Source organism: Bos grunniens, chromosome 1 (assembly GCF_055505025.1).
Source record: "Bos grunniens cultivar Pamir isolate PY7600 chromosome 1, Bosgru_T2T1.0, whole genome shotgun sequence".
Lineage (NCBI taxonomy): Eukaryota > Metazoa > Chordata > Mammalia > Artiodactyla > Bovidae > Bos > Bos grunniens.
In genome coordinates this window covers 97,758,767-97,772,757 of record NC_141165.1, presented here as the reverse complement: position 1 = coordinate 97,772,757, position 13,991 = coordinate 97,758,767, and the positions used below count along the sequence as shown (strand labels likewise).

At 36.9% G+C, this 13,991-nt stretch overlaps 1 protein-coding gene across 43 annotated transcripts in view; it reads right to left on the bottom strand.

Annotated features, from left to right (window-relative positions):
- Positions 1–13,991, bottom strand: part of ZBTB20 (zinc finger and BTB domain containing 20) — an 847,908-nt gene that overhangs the window by 600,430 nt on the left and 233,487 nt on the right. For 9 of the 43 annotated variants that reach the window (XM_086405065.1, XM_086405264.1, XM_086405122.1 and 6 more), the window contains one exon: positions 2,613–2,649. The exons of the other annotated variants lie outside the window; for them this stretch is intronic. The gene's annotated coding sequence lies outside the window, so the exon portion shown is untranslated. The remainder of the gene's footprint in view (positions 1–2,612; positions 2,650–13,991) is intronic. 43 annotated transcript variants of the gene reach the window in all.

The following is a 13,991-nucleotide window of genomic DNA, read 5'->3' as shown; positions in this document are numbered from 1 at the left end:
GGGAGGCATGTCTACCCAGTCCAGTATTCTTGCCTGGAAAATCCCTTGGACAGAGTAGCCTGGTGTTCTACAGTTCACAAGGTTGCAAAGAGTCAGACATGGCTGAAGTGAATTAGCGCACGCACATGGAAACTGAGTAGTGTTCTTTTATTGACAAATATTCAATTTTATAACTGAATGGCTCCTTTACTTATTTACAAACCATACAAAGACGTCAGCTATCAGAACTCTTAAGAGTCCAAGCTGCTTTGCAAGCTTACAAAAACCATTCAAAGTAATCGCCTTTTAAGGATGACGATGATTTGAAGTGAACTTTTCAAGAAACAGATACATTTATTCATCACCAGGCTACTACGTCCTGCTTAAATTAGAACATTTACATTTTTATTTTACTTGTACAACTATAGATTCTTACCGAGAAGTAAGTGCTTTTCCTAAGTAAAATTAACATTACCATATGAATTGAAATTGCTGTTAAAAGTGTCTTGCTAGGGGTTTGATTTATTCTATGATACTTTCACTGATTCAATCATTCCTTAGATTATCTAAATATAATAATTTATTCTCATAAGTAAAAAAGTTTATTGGGATTTTTGTATGTCATAAACAATAGACATTAGTGATTGATAAAGAAAAATAGGTCAATTTTGACATTTCAGTTCTCACTCTGCCAATTTTTTTTTTTTTTAATCGAAGTGCTGAACTCTGCCTTTCTGAGGTACTCAGGGGCCAAAAAAAAAAATAGAAAGAAAAAACTCAGTCTGTTTTTTCAAGTGATACAATAAAAAAACATTTATTTTAATTCCCCAAAATATATGAATATTTTTTTAAATGTAGTATACAAAAATAAAATTTTGTTGAATTAAGGATATAAAATTTAAAAGAGACCAAATTACAAATGTCCTAGAAGAAAATATGGGTAATTTTTCTGTGAATTTTCCTACATCATAAAGGAAATGATTGATAATGCTGGTATGTAAGAAGACCATAACAAAAGTCAAAAAGTAAATTAAAAGCTGAGACATAATTTAAAACCTAATATGGTTATTTTCCATATATGGGGAGGTTATACAAATCAATAGAAAAAAATAAAACAATAGAAAAATAGGAAGCATTTAACAGCCACTCACAATTTTGACAGCAAAATTTTTAAATGGTGTTTAGCTCTACTGATAAATAAATAAATACAAATCAACACAGTGATTAAATATCATTTTCTCTTTTCAAATTAGAACAAACATTTGTTAAAGCCAAGTATTGATAAGGTGCAAGAAAGTAGGTATTCTCCTACACTGTTGTTAGAAGTATATATTAGAACTATGTTTTTAAAAGAAAATTTGTAAAAGCTATCAAAATGTTAATTACAAAAGTATACCTAGGAAATTATATTATGTATACTTTAGAATGGGTTTCCCAGGCAGTGCTAGTGGTAAAGAATCTGTCTGCCAATGAAGGAGACACAAGAGACACATGTTCAATCCCTGGGTCAGGGATATCCCCTGGCAGCCCACTCCAGTGTTCTTGCCTGTAAAATTCCATGGACAGAGGAGGCTGGCATGCTACAGTCCACAGAGTCACACACGACTGAGACACTGTGCACATACATTAGAATAATTAAAAGATGTATTTAGAAGGCTGTTTTTTGTAATGTTTTTTGAAGAGGGAAAAAATTGAAAATAACCAAGTATCCACAAATTAGACCATGGTTAAATACATTTTGTTACACTCATAAAATGGCAATATTATGAAGCTATAAAAAAGATGACATAGCATAATATACTATAATATAAATTCTATAAAATCTCTAAGATATAGTACTAAAAAGAAAGCAAAATACAAACAAAACCAAAATGATGTGACTCTTGTTCATTTTTAAAATGCAGGTATATAGGTACATTTTCGTACACATACCCTTGAATCTGTCTATTTCTAGTAATAGCACTTTAAGTCGGTAAAAACATATTTCTCATTTTACATCTTTGTGTGCCATTTTATTTTTAAAAATTTTCACCATGTGCATGCATTTTAAAAATAAAGATAGCAGAAAAATTGTTGTAGATGGTGAAAAGTGAAGCAAAATTGGTGAAGATGGAAGTAAAGAGTACTGCTTTACTCAGTTCTTCATTCTGCACTTGTCTAGTCCTATTCAATTTCACTGTGTTTCCATTTCCTCATCTGTAAATCACTAGATTATACTAAAAAGATAATGCAAATTTTCTTACAGATCTAACAGTTTATACTTCTAAGTCTTAATGATATAACACAGAAGAGGACAGCAGAGAATGAGATGGTTAGACAGCAACACTGACTCAAGGGACATGAATTTGAGCAAACTCAGAGAGACAGGTGAGCCTGGTATGCTCAGTCTATGCAGATGCAAAGATTCAGAGATGGCTTAGTGACTGAACAACAACAATCTAATACAGAACAGTGGGAGATATGTTTGAGATTTAAATATCTATTTTGAGCATCTGTAGCTATTACAATGAATAAATATCTGGTACTTTGTTGATGGACTGTAATCATGTCTTCATGACAAAAGGAAACAATGTGTGTGATGAAAATCTTCATAAGCTGGAAAAACTAAATAATATCTTAAATACTATACTCACTGGGCAAGTTGTGCTTCTAGGTCTCCACAGTTTAGTTCTGCAAAGGTATTGAAACACACCAAATGAGACTAATGAGGAATGTATTTTTTATATAATTCATTGTCAACTTTTAATATTGGCCCTGGTGTGTGTGTGCCTGATAAGTTGCTCAGTTATGTCTGACTCTTTGCAACCCCATGGACTGCAGCCCACCAGGCTCCTCTGTCTATGGAATTTTCCAGTTAAGAACTAGAGTGGCTTGCCATTTCCTACTTCAGGGAATCTTCCCGACACAGGGATTGAATCTGCATCTCTTGTGTCTCTTGTATTGGCAGGTGGGTTCTTTACCACTGTGCCACCTGGGAATCCCCATTGGCCCTGGAGTTTTCTTGAATCTATTCTTGATATATACTTTCAGATACACAACTTGAGTAGAACAAAATTTCAAAATTGGTTTACAATTCAGGTATATATTATCACAAATGCTCTTTAACAGGTTTGTGATTTTCTATGACATTATAGTGCATGCTTACGAGTTATAAAAAATGTAATTGGTATTTTTTTATTTATGGTATTTGAAGCTTCAGTATGATAATGGCCTTCTTCCATTACAACTTAATATTCTTGACACTTGGATAGCTGTTTGTAAAAGCAAAATCTCAGTCATGGTTGGATGACAAATTGAATGGTTAATTCAGTTACATAGTAAAAATTGTGCACTGTAGTATTTCTGAAAAGGAAGTAGCTCTTGCCTTTATTTTTGGTTTCTGTTATCATGATAAAAACAAACCTATGGGAATTTGTGTGATAATATTCAATGGTATAACTGCTAACAATATGTATTATCAATCACACCACAATTTGGTTTATAAATTAGAATGTACATAAAGTCTATCAACACAGTGGTAAAGAATCCGTGTGCCAATGTAAGAGATGTAGAAAATACCAGTTCGCTCCCTGGGTCTGGAAGACCCTCTTAAGAAGGAAATACACTCAGTATTCCCGCCTGAAGAATTCCATGGGCAGAGGAACCTGGCAGGCTACAGTTCATGGAGTTGCAAAGAGTTGGACACGACTGAGCATGCATGAATGCAAAGCCTATCAAAATTTATACTGAGAGGTTCTTAGTTTCTCTAGTTAAAAAAATGTAAATCTGCTCATCAAAAACCACATTTCTGGAAGTGTTATTCTGCTCTATTTTTCAAATACTCACAATAGAGTGTGTATTTCATTGTGCAGTTTTTCATACAGTATCATCCTGGGTCCTGGTAATACTGTCATCTGTTATAGCAGCAAGCAATGGGCAATAATAATGCCCTGAGTGTAATGTTGATTAGACACATTAAACTCAGAAAAATTCAAATTTCATCAATTTCAGTAATTTACTACCACATATTCTTATCTAGTTATGGATAAACAATTTAATTTTGAATGAAGTATGTGGAGAAATTCCTGCTTGAGAATGAAGGTAAAGATGAGAAGAACAGATTTCTTGTGTGCAGTTCAAATGGAAAGATAACTGTGTTGTGTGCTTAGTTGCTCAATCCTGTCCGACTCTTTGGGACCCCATGGACTGTAGCCACCAGGCTCCTCTGTCCATGGGGATTCTCTAGGCAAGAAAACTGGAGTGGGTTGCCATGCCCTCCTCCAGGGGATCTTCCCAACCCAGGGGTCGAACCCAGGTCTCCTGCATTGCAGGTGGATTCTTTACCATCTGAGCCACGAAGGAAGTCCAAGAATACTGGAGTGGGTAGCTTATCCCTTCTCCAGGATATCCTTCTGACCCAGGAATTGAACTTGGATCTTGCATTCCAGGCAGATTCTTTACCAGCTGAGATACCAGGGAAAGATAACTACATATTCCTAAAAAGTTATAGCTTAACCTAATTATACAGAGAAGGACATAGCAACCCACTCCAGTATTCTTGCCTGGAGAATCCCATGGACAGAGAAGCCTGCTGGACTGCTGTTCATGGGGTCACACAGAGTCAGACACCACTGAAGCGACTTAGCATGCATGCATGCATTGGGGAAGGAAATGGCAACCCACTCCAGTATTCTTGCCTGGAGAATCCTAGAGATGGAGGAGCCTGGTGGGCTGCTGTCTGTGGGGTTGCACAGAGTGAGACACGACTGTAGCGACTTAGCAGCAGCAGCAGCCTAATTATAAGACTTCCCTGGTAAAGTAATCTGCCTGCAATGTAGGAGATCTGGGTCTGATCCCTGGGTTGGGAAGATTCCCTGGAGGAGGACAGGGCAACCCACTCCAGTATGCTTGCCTTAAGAATCCCCATGGATAGAGAAGCCTGGTGGGCTACAGTTCATGGGGTCATAAAGAGTTGGACACGACTGAGTGACTAAGCACTAAGCACACAATTATAAGTCTAATAGTTCAAAAAAATTAAATCTAAGGAAATTCCATTTGATTTTCCATTTTCATTTATGGCCTTCATGTACAGAAAAAGAGGAAAGGGTATGATATTACTCCTAGAAAAGATAATTTGGCAAAGGGAGAAATGATCAAGAATTCGTGTGGCTCCTCTACTAACCCTTGAGATCAAAGCAGGTGATGGAATTAATAAAGGCAGCTAAGAATAACGATAAATCTAGTCCATCTCCTTGTAGCTTAACTAACTTTGGCTTTCACAAACGAGAAGTTTCTAAGATTTTAGGAAGAAATAGTTAAGCTTCTTTAATCCATTCCTGAATGCTTATTTTTTCTGTGTTCACTATCAGGATGAAGAGGAGGGTCAACTGGATGCCCTTGAAGCAGACATTTTAATTTTACATTTTTAATAGTGGACAGACAGGACACATATCCCCTTACCTGACTACTCTAACACACACACACCTTGTGCACACAACACTTAGAAACCTATAAGAATTTAGAGATCAAATTTCTTGTGCTCCAGATTTTTCACTGACTGGCTTCTTTATATTTTCCTGCTCCTAGTTCAAGCGTTATTTCCACAGGAAGTCCATCGATGACCCTCTCCCCTTCCCCAGCCATTCTTGTTTTTGTTTTTGTTTTGTTTTTTTCCTATTGTACTTCCTAAATAGCCTATAGTGTTTTCTGCTCAGTCATTCAGTGATGCCCAACTCTTTGTGACGCTATGGATTGTAGCCCAGCAGGCTCCTCTGTCCATGACAAGAATACTGAAATGGGTTACCGTGCCCTCCAGGAGATCTTTCAAACCCAGGGATCGAAACTGCATCTCTTGCATCTCCTGAATTGGCAGGCAGATGGTTTATCTCTGCTCCACCTGGGAAGCCCCTCAACTTCTAGTACCAATTCTAAAAACTTACTATATGCCCATTGTATTACTAAAAACCATGAAATTCTTGTATTACCAGTAGATCCTGGGAAATTCATATTGCATTCTCGAAGAGGCAGAATTTCATTTACAAGAGGGACATCTAGTAATTCCACCCTGGATGGAACAACTGCTTTCTAGACATATCTTATTAATTTCTCTTTTTGTTTCCTCCCATACACACATAATAGTCAGGCAAGAGTGAACATTGACAGTTTAGGAATCAGTGAAATAAAATGGACTGGAATGGGTGAATTTAATTCAGATGACCATTATATCTACTACTGTGGGCAAGAATCCCTTAGAAGAAATTGAGTTGCCCTCATTGTCAACAAAAGAGTCTGAAATGAAGTAGTTGGGTGCAATCTCAAAAACAACAGAATGATCTCTGTTCATTTCCAAGGCAAAACATTCACTATCACAGTATCCAATCATTAATGCTGAAGAAACTGAAATTGAATGGTTCTATGAAGACCTACAAGACCTTCTAGAATTAACAGCAAAAAAACATGTCCTTTTCATCATAGGGAACTGGAATGTAAATTAGGAAGTCAAGAGATACCTGGAGTAACAGTCAAGTTTAGCTTTGGAGTACAAAATGAAACAGGGCAAAGGCTAACAGTTTTGCCAAGAGAACGCAAAGGAACCAGAGATCAAATTGCCAACATCAGCTGGATCATTGAAAAAGCAAGAGAAATCCAGAAAAACATCTACTTCTGCTTCATTGACTATGCCAAAGCCTTTGACTCTGATCACAACAAACTGGAAAATTCTGAAAGAGATGGGAATACCAGACCACTTGACCTGCATCCTGAGAAATCTGTATGCAGGTCAAGAAGCAACAGTTAGAACTGGACATGGAACAATAGACCGGTTCCAAATTGAGAAAGGAGTACATCAAGGCTGTATATTGTCACCCTGCTTATTTAATTTAATTTATTTAACTTTAAATCATTCAAAATCCCAGACTGGATGAAGCAAAAGCTGGAATGAAGATTGCTGGGAGAAATGTCAATAATCTCAATATGCAGATGATACCATCCTTAGGACAGAAAGTGAAGAGGGACTAAAGAGCCTCTTGATGGAGATGAAACAGGAGAGTGAAAAAGTTGGCTTAAAGCTCAACATTAAGAAAACTAAGATCATGGCATCTGGTCCCATCACTTCATAGCAAACAGATGGGGAAATAGTGGAAACAGTGACAAATTTTATTTTCTTGGGCTCCAAAAGCAATGCAGATGTTGACTGTAGACTTAAAATTAAAAGATGCTTGCTTCTTGCAAGAAAAGCTATGATAAACCTACTTTGCCAACAAAGGTCCTTCTAATCAAAGCTATGGTTTTTCCAGTAGAAATGTATGTATATGAGAGTTGGACCATAAAGAAACCTGAGCACTGAAAAACTGATGCTTTTGACCTGTGGTATTGTAGAAGACTCTTGAGAGTCCCTTAGACTTTAAGGAGACCAAACCAGTCAATCCACAAAGGAAATCAGTCCTGAATATTCATTGGAAGAACTGATGCTGAAGCTGAAACTTCAATACTTTGGCCACCTGATGTGAAGTACTGATTCATTGGTAAAGACGCTGATGCTGGGAAAGATTTGAAGGCAGGAGGAGAAGGGGACGACAGAGGATGAGCTGGGTGGATGGCGTCACTAACTTGAGTTTGAGCAAGCTCCAGGAGTTGGTGATGGACAGGGAATCCTGGCGTGCTGTACTTCATGGGATCACAAAGAGTTGGACACAAAGAGCAACTGCACTGACTGACTGATACACACGTACTGCCATCCTCCTGCCATCTTAACTCATGAGTTACAGCATCTTGATCTTCTTGCTCAGAGCAGTATTTCCACTGCCTGAAACTGGGTCTGATGTTCACCACCATAGAAGCTTGATCCATACCAAAAAGTAATCTGCAATTTAGCAGAAAGATACTTTTTTTCTCTTTGGTCCTTATAGCAATAGGAACAAGACATATTAGAAGAGTTCATTCAATTAATATATTTTGGAAGCAAATCATAATTTTGTATATCAAAATCACTTTGATATTTAACTATGTTACTATTTCAGAGATTACTTTTCATTTCTATTTAATCTTTATTTTTTTCTGGCAGGGATATCTAGTACCTACTTTTAATTCTGTCTGTCCTTTGAGCATATAATTATATTATCCAGAACAGAAGTACAGCAGAGGAGCTCCAACTTGTAAGAATCTGTCCAGTAGATAAGACGTAATTATATATTTTTTAAAATTCAAATTGTTGGCCTATTGAGTATTTGTAAAGAAAACACACCTGTAATATCACAAAATCATGAGTTGGAAAGGACCAACAAATGCTTCCAATTCTATTGCAATTCTCTCAGGACTGGCTTTACTTTCTGCTCCCTCTATTTACTCTTATCTAATAATACTTCTCACTTACATTTTCAGCGTAAAAATATTTCAATCCTTTGGAAACTAACTTGGGAGAAGTATAAAGAATGCAGGTTTTGCACTTGAATAGAGTTTAGTTTAAATTCTGTCTCAGTCACTTACTGGCTCTATCAGGTTAGATATTAACCTCTCTGAGCTGAGTCTTGCTTTCTCAATTAAGTCCTGGATGCTCATAACTTCCAGTTATCACTTAATGAAGGTGTATTCTTATACAGCCAGATTCATAACACTCTAATAAAGATCTTGTCTTATCTCATTGCTACAGTAAGCTGTTATTTAGTGCAATGTTCTTTGTCACTCTATGACACTAAATTTTAGGTGCATACTTGGCCTATAATATCTTGATATCACTATGAAAAAATTTTGTAACTAATAATTTATGTCATGAGTAAAGAGGCTTTACAAATAGCTGTGAAGAGAAGAGAAGCAAAAATCAAAGGAGAAAAGGAAAAATATAAGCATCTGAATGCAGAGTTCCAAAGAATAGCAAGGAGAGATAAGATAGCCTTCCTCAGTGATCAGTGCAAAGAAATAGAGGAAAACAACAGAATGGGAAAGACTAGAGATCTCTTCAAGAAAATTAGAGATACAAAGGGAACATTTCATGCAAAGATGGGCTCAATAAAGGACAGAAATGGTATGGACCTAACAGAAGCAGAAGAGATTAAAAAGAGGTGGCAAGAATACACAGAAGAACTGTACAAAAAAGATCTTCATGACCCAGTTAATTACGATGGTGTGATCACTCACCTAAGAACCAGACATCCTGGAATGTGAAGTCAAGTGGGCCTTAGGAAGCATCACTAGTGGAGGTGATGGAATTCCAGTTGAGCTATTCCAAATCCTGAAAGATGATGCTGTGAAAGTGTTGCACTCAATATACCAGCAAATTTGGAAACCTCAGCAGTGGCCACAGGACTGGAAAAGGTCAGTTTTCATTCCAATCCCAAAGAAAGGCAATGCCAAAGAATGCTCAAACTACCACACAATTGCACTCATCTCTCACACTAGTAAAGTAATGCTCAAAATTCTCCAAGCCAGGCTTCAACAATATGTGAACCATGGACTTCCAAATATTCAAGCTGGATTTAGAAAAGGCAGAGGAACCAGAGATCAAATTGCCAACATCTGCTGGATCACCAAAAAGACAAAAAAGTTCCAGAAAAACATCTACTTCTGCTTTATTGACTATGCCAAAGCCTTTGACTATGTGGATCACAATAAACTGTGGAAAATTCTGAAAGAGATGGGAATACCAGACCACCTGACCTGCCACTTGAGAAATCTGTATGCAGGTCAGGAAGCAACAGTTAGAACTGGACATGGAACAACAGACTGGTTCCAAATAGAAAAAGGAGTACGTCAAGGTTGTATATTGTCACCCTGCTTATTTAACTTGTATGCAGAGTACATCATGAGAAATGCTGGACTGGAAGAAGCACATGCTGGAATCAAGATTGCCGGGAGAAATATCAATAACCTCAGATATGCAGATGACACCACCCTTAGGACATAAAGTGAAGAAGAACTAAAGAGCCTCTTGATGAAAGTGAAAGAAGAGAGTGAAAAATCTGGCTTAAAGCTCAACATTCAGAAAACTAAGATCATGGCATCTGGTCCCATCACTTCATGGCAAATAGATGGGGAAACAGTGGAAACAGTGGCTGACTTTATTCTTTTGGGCTCCAAAATCACTGCAGATGTTGACTGTAGCCATGAAATTAAAAGATACTTGGTGATTGGAAGGAAAGTTATGATCAACCTAGACAGCATATTAAAAAGCAGAGACATTACTTTACCAACAAAGGTCCTTCTAGTCAAGGCTATGGTTTCTCCAGTAGTCATGAATGGATGTGGGAGTAGGATTATAAAGAAAGCTGAACGCAAAAGAATTGATGCTTTTGAACAGTGGTGTTGGAGAAGACTCTTCAGCGTCCCTTGGACTGCAAGGACATCCAATCAGTCCATCCTAAAGCAGATCAGTCCTGGGTGTTCATTGGAAGGACTGATGTTGAAGCTGAAACTCCAATACTTTGGCCACCTGATGAGAAGAACTGACTTATTAAAAAAGACCCTGATTCTGGGAAAGATTGAAGGTGGGAGGAGAAGGGGATGACAGAGGGTGTAATATCTTGATATCAGATATCAGATGTAATATCTTGATATCAGATATCAGAAGGGGATGACAGAGGATGAGATGGCTGGATGGACTTGAATTTGGGTAAACTCCAGGAGTTGATAATGGACAGGGAGGTCTGGTATGCTGCAGTTCATGGAGTCTCAAAGAGTCAGACATGACTGAGCACCTGAACTGAACTGAACTGAAAGTTACTTGAAAATATTATGGACCTTAAAGTATATTTAGTATCTCAACACACAAAGATTCACAGAAGAGTTGGACATACCAAAGTCAGTTTTTAATTTTGTACTGCATCTGTGAAGGAACTATAACTCTGTTGATTATTTCTTCTATGCCTTAAGTTCAGCATCTATAATAAAGTGGAAATTTCAGTAGTTTAAGAGTATGAAAGAGAATGTACTCACGATTCAACTACATCCATAAAAATACCAAAGTTTGAATGCAGCAAGTATTCTACAAATGCTGAACAGATATATTTTGTCAACTACAGAGGAGAAAAAGAATTAATGTGTAAGTATACAAATAAGCCTTCTGTAGTTATTTACTACAGAAAATTTAAGTTACACTCTATAGTATGTTGAATATATCCTCCAAATGTTCATGTCTATCTAGAAACTCAGAACCTGACATTTATGGAAATCAGGGCATTTGTAGATATAACTAGTTAAAGATCTTGTGATGAAATCATCTTGGATTTAAGGTTCAAGTCATTTAATCCAATGACTGGTGTTCTTATAAGAAGAGGAGAGAATAGAGAGATACACACAGAGAGGGAGGCCACATAAAGGTGGAAACAGAGTTTGAAGTTATGCTGCCAGACGTAGATGATTATGGTATTCATACAATCAGGTGGAAAACGAATTCAGTTATGTCAATAGATAGAACTATTTGCATTGAATGAATGAATGAATAAATAAATAAAACAAAAAGGTGATTTTGAACATGGATCAGCATGAAACAATTATTTTATAAATTAATATTAAATCTTTGTCACAGAGGAAAGAACATTGTTACTAAGAAGCAAATGATTTAACAGTATTAGTAATGACTAGGTTATAGAGTGTTTCTTAAATTCTTGTTTCTTTTTAGATAAGTATAATGTTCTAATCAAATAAATCCTACGTTTCATGTTATTTCAAGGCCTAGCTCAAATCCTGTGTTTTACTTGCAGCTCACTGAGCTCTTATTTCCACTGAAATCTTTTGTAATTAATGACTTGTTCAGCGATGACAAACGGGTTTCATCTTAAATCAACTGCCATCAACTGGTAAGTTAGCTGAAGTGTTGTCCTCAGGAGAATTCTTAGAGCAAGTTCTGGTCTAGTGGCAGAGAGAACCATGATAGATCATTGATAGATTCATTGTCCTTCAGGGGCAATGAAGGGGAGTAGGGGGACATTGGGTCCAGAGTCATATTTGACAACAAGAGTGCTAGTATTTTTACTTTTATAGCAATTATTTTTCACCAAATCCAGGTCTAGAGTATACATTTAATATTGAGTATCTTACTTTAATTTATATCCTATATCTTCAAGTATACTATAATATTCTTATAGCCAAAAATCATATATACTTTACGTCTATAGCATAGGTTCAGTCATACCTTGCAAAATAGGCATTTGCTGATAACAAAATGACTTTTTTAGATTTTACTCATATTACTATTATTCATAAAAGTGAAAGTGAAGTCGCTCAGTTGCGTCCAACCCTCAGCGACCCCAGGGACTGCAGCCCACCAGGGTCCCCTGTCCCGGGGATTCTCCAGGCAAGAACACTGGAGTGGGTTGCATAAACAATATCTCAGAAGATTATTAATATTAAACCATTCTAAAGTAACTTTAGAATGCTTACTTAACTTATATGCAGAGTACATCACGAGAAATGCCCAGCTGGATGAAGCACAAGCTGGAATCAGGATTGCTGGGAGAAATATCAATAATCTCAGGTATGCAGATAATACCACAACTCATGGCAGAAAGCGAAGAAGAACTAAAGAGGCTCTTGATGAAAGTGAATGAGGAGAGTGAAAAAGTTGGCTTAAAACTCAACATTCAGAAAACTAAGATCGTGGTATCCGGTCCCATCCCTTCATGTCAAATAGATGGGGAAACAATGAAAACAGTGGCTGCCTTTATTTTTTTGGACTCCAAAATCACTGCAGATGGTGACTGCAGCCATGAAATTAAAAGACTCTTGCTCCTTGGATGAAAAGCTATGACCAACCTAGAGAGCATATTAAAAAGTCCATCTAGTCAAAGCTATGGTTTTTCCAATAGTCATGTGTAGATGTGAGAGTTGGACTGTAAAGAAAGCTGAGCACTGAAGAATGATACTTTTGAACTGTGGTGGTAGAGAAGAGTCTTCAGAGTCCCTTGAACTGCAAGGAGATCCAACCAGTCCATCCTAAAGGAAATCAGTCCTGAATATTCATTGGAGGGACTGATGATGCTGAATCTGGAACTCCAATACTTTGGCTACCTGATGCAAAGAACTGACTCATTTGAAAAGATCCTGATGTTGGGAAAGATTGAAGGCGGGAAGAGAAGGGGACAACAGAGGATAAGATGATTGGATGGCATCACCAACTCGATGGACAAACATTTGAGTAAGCTCCGGGAGTTGATGATGGACAGGGAATCCTGGCATGCTGCAGACCATGGGGTCGCAAAGAGTCGGACAGAACTGTGTGACTTAACTGAACTGAAAGAAATGTTACTACATAAGCTCTCAATTTCAGGTAAATGTGTTGACTTCATCAATTCCAGGTTCAAATTAAACATCAGTAAATCGATAATATTTCAAAATTAAATATATGCCTGCCAAATAATATTATTTGTATAATATTATCTGTTACAATAATGGAACAAACAGAAGATAAAGAAAACAAGCATTCAAAAATAGATTTAAGCTTTTTAAAATTCTAAATATACAACTTTTAAAAATATATTATATATATTTAGTATGCCCTACAATTTCTATCCCTTTTTCAGTAGACTGCATCTTCTTATACCTAGTAAGTGCTGAAGAAATCCATGTCGATTAGTTTAGTTACATTAAAGAAATAGTTCCATTTTATATTCCCTCCTGCTTAGCAAATGTATTTATCATATTCCATAACAGCTCACAGTTTGTTATACATTAACTGCTCATTCTCTGTGCCAATAAGACTGTGTTGGAACAGCAAATGAATTTGGTACGTTCATTTAAATGATTCTGCAAACCACAGGCTACTCAGTTGTCTAATGATAAGAGAGTCTCAAAGCCACCTGATCACCATTATACTCCCTTATTTTTTTGGACTAGCATGATCAATACTGTCAGGATCTCAACACAGAGAAGAATGAGAAGGAAAAGTTTACCTCAGACATAATCATGAAAAGGGGCTTTATTAATTCAGGCACCAGTGGTGATGTGGCTAGACTGGAAGGAGAATGGAATATAGGATTTGAAGTGCTTTATCTGCTCCAAGACCAATGCTGGTTTTGGCACTTCTTTCACTCTAGTGAGTTGCA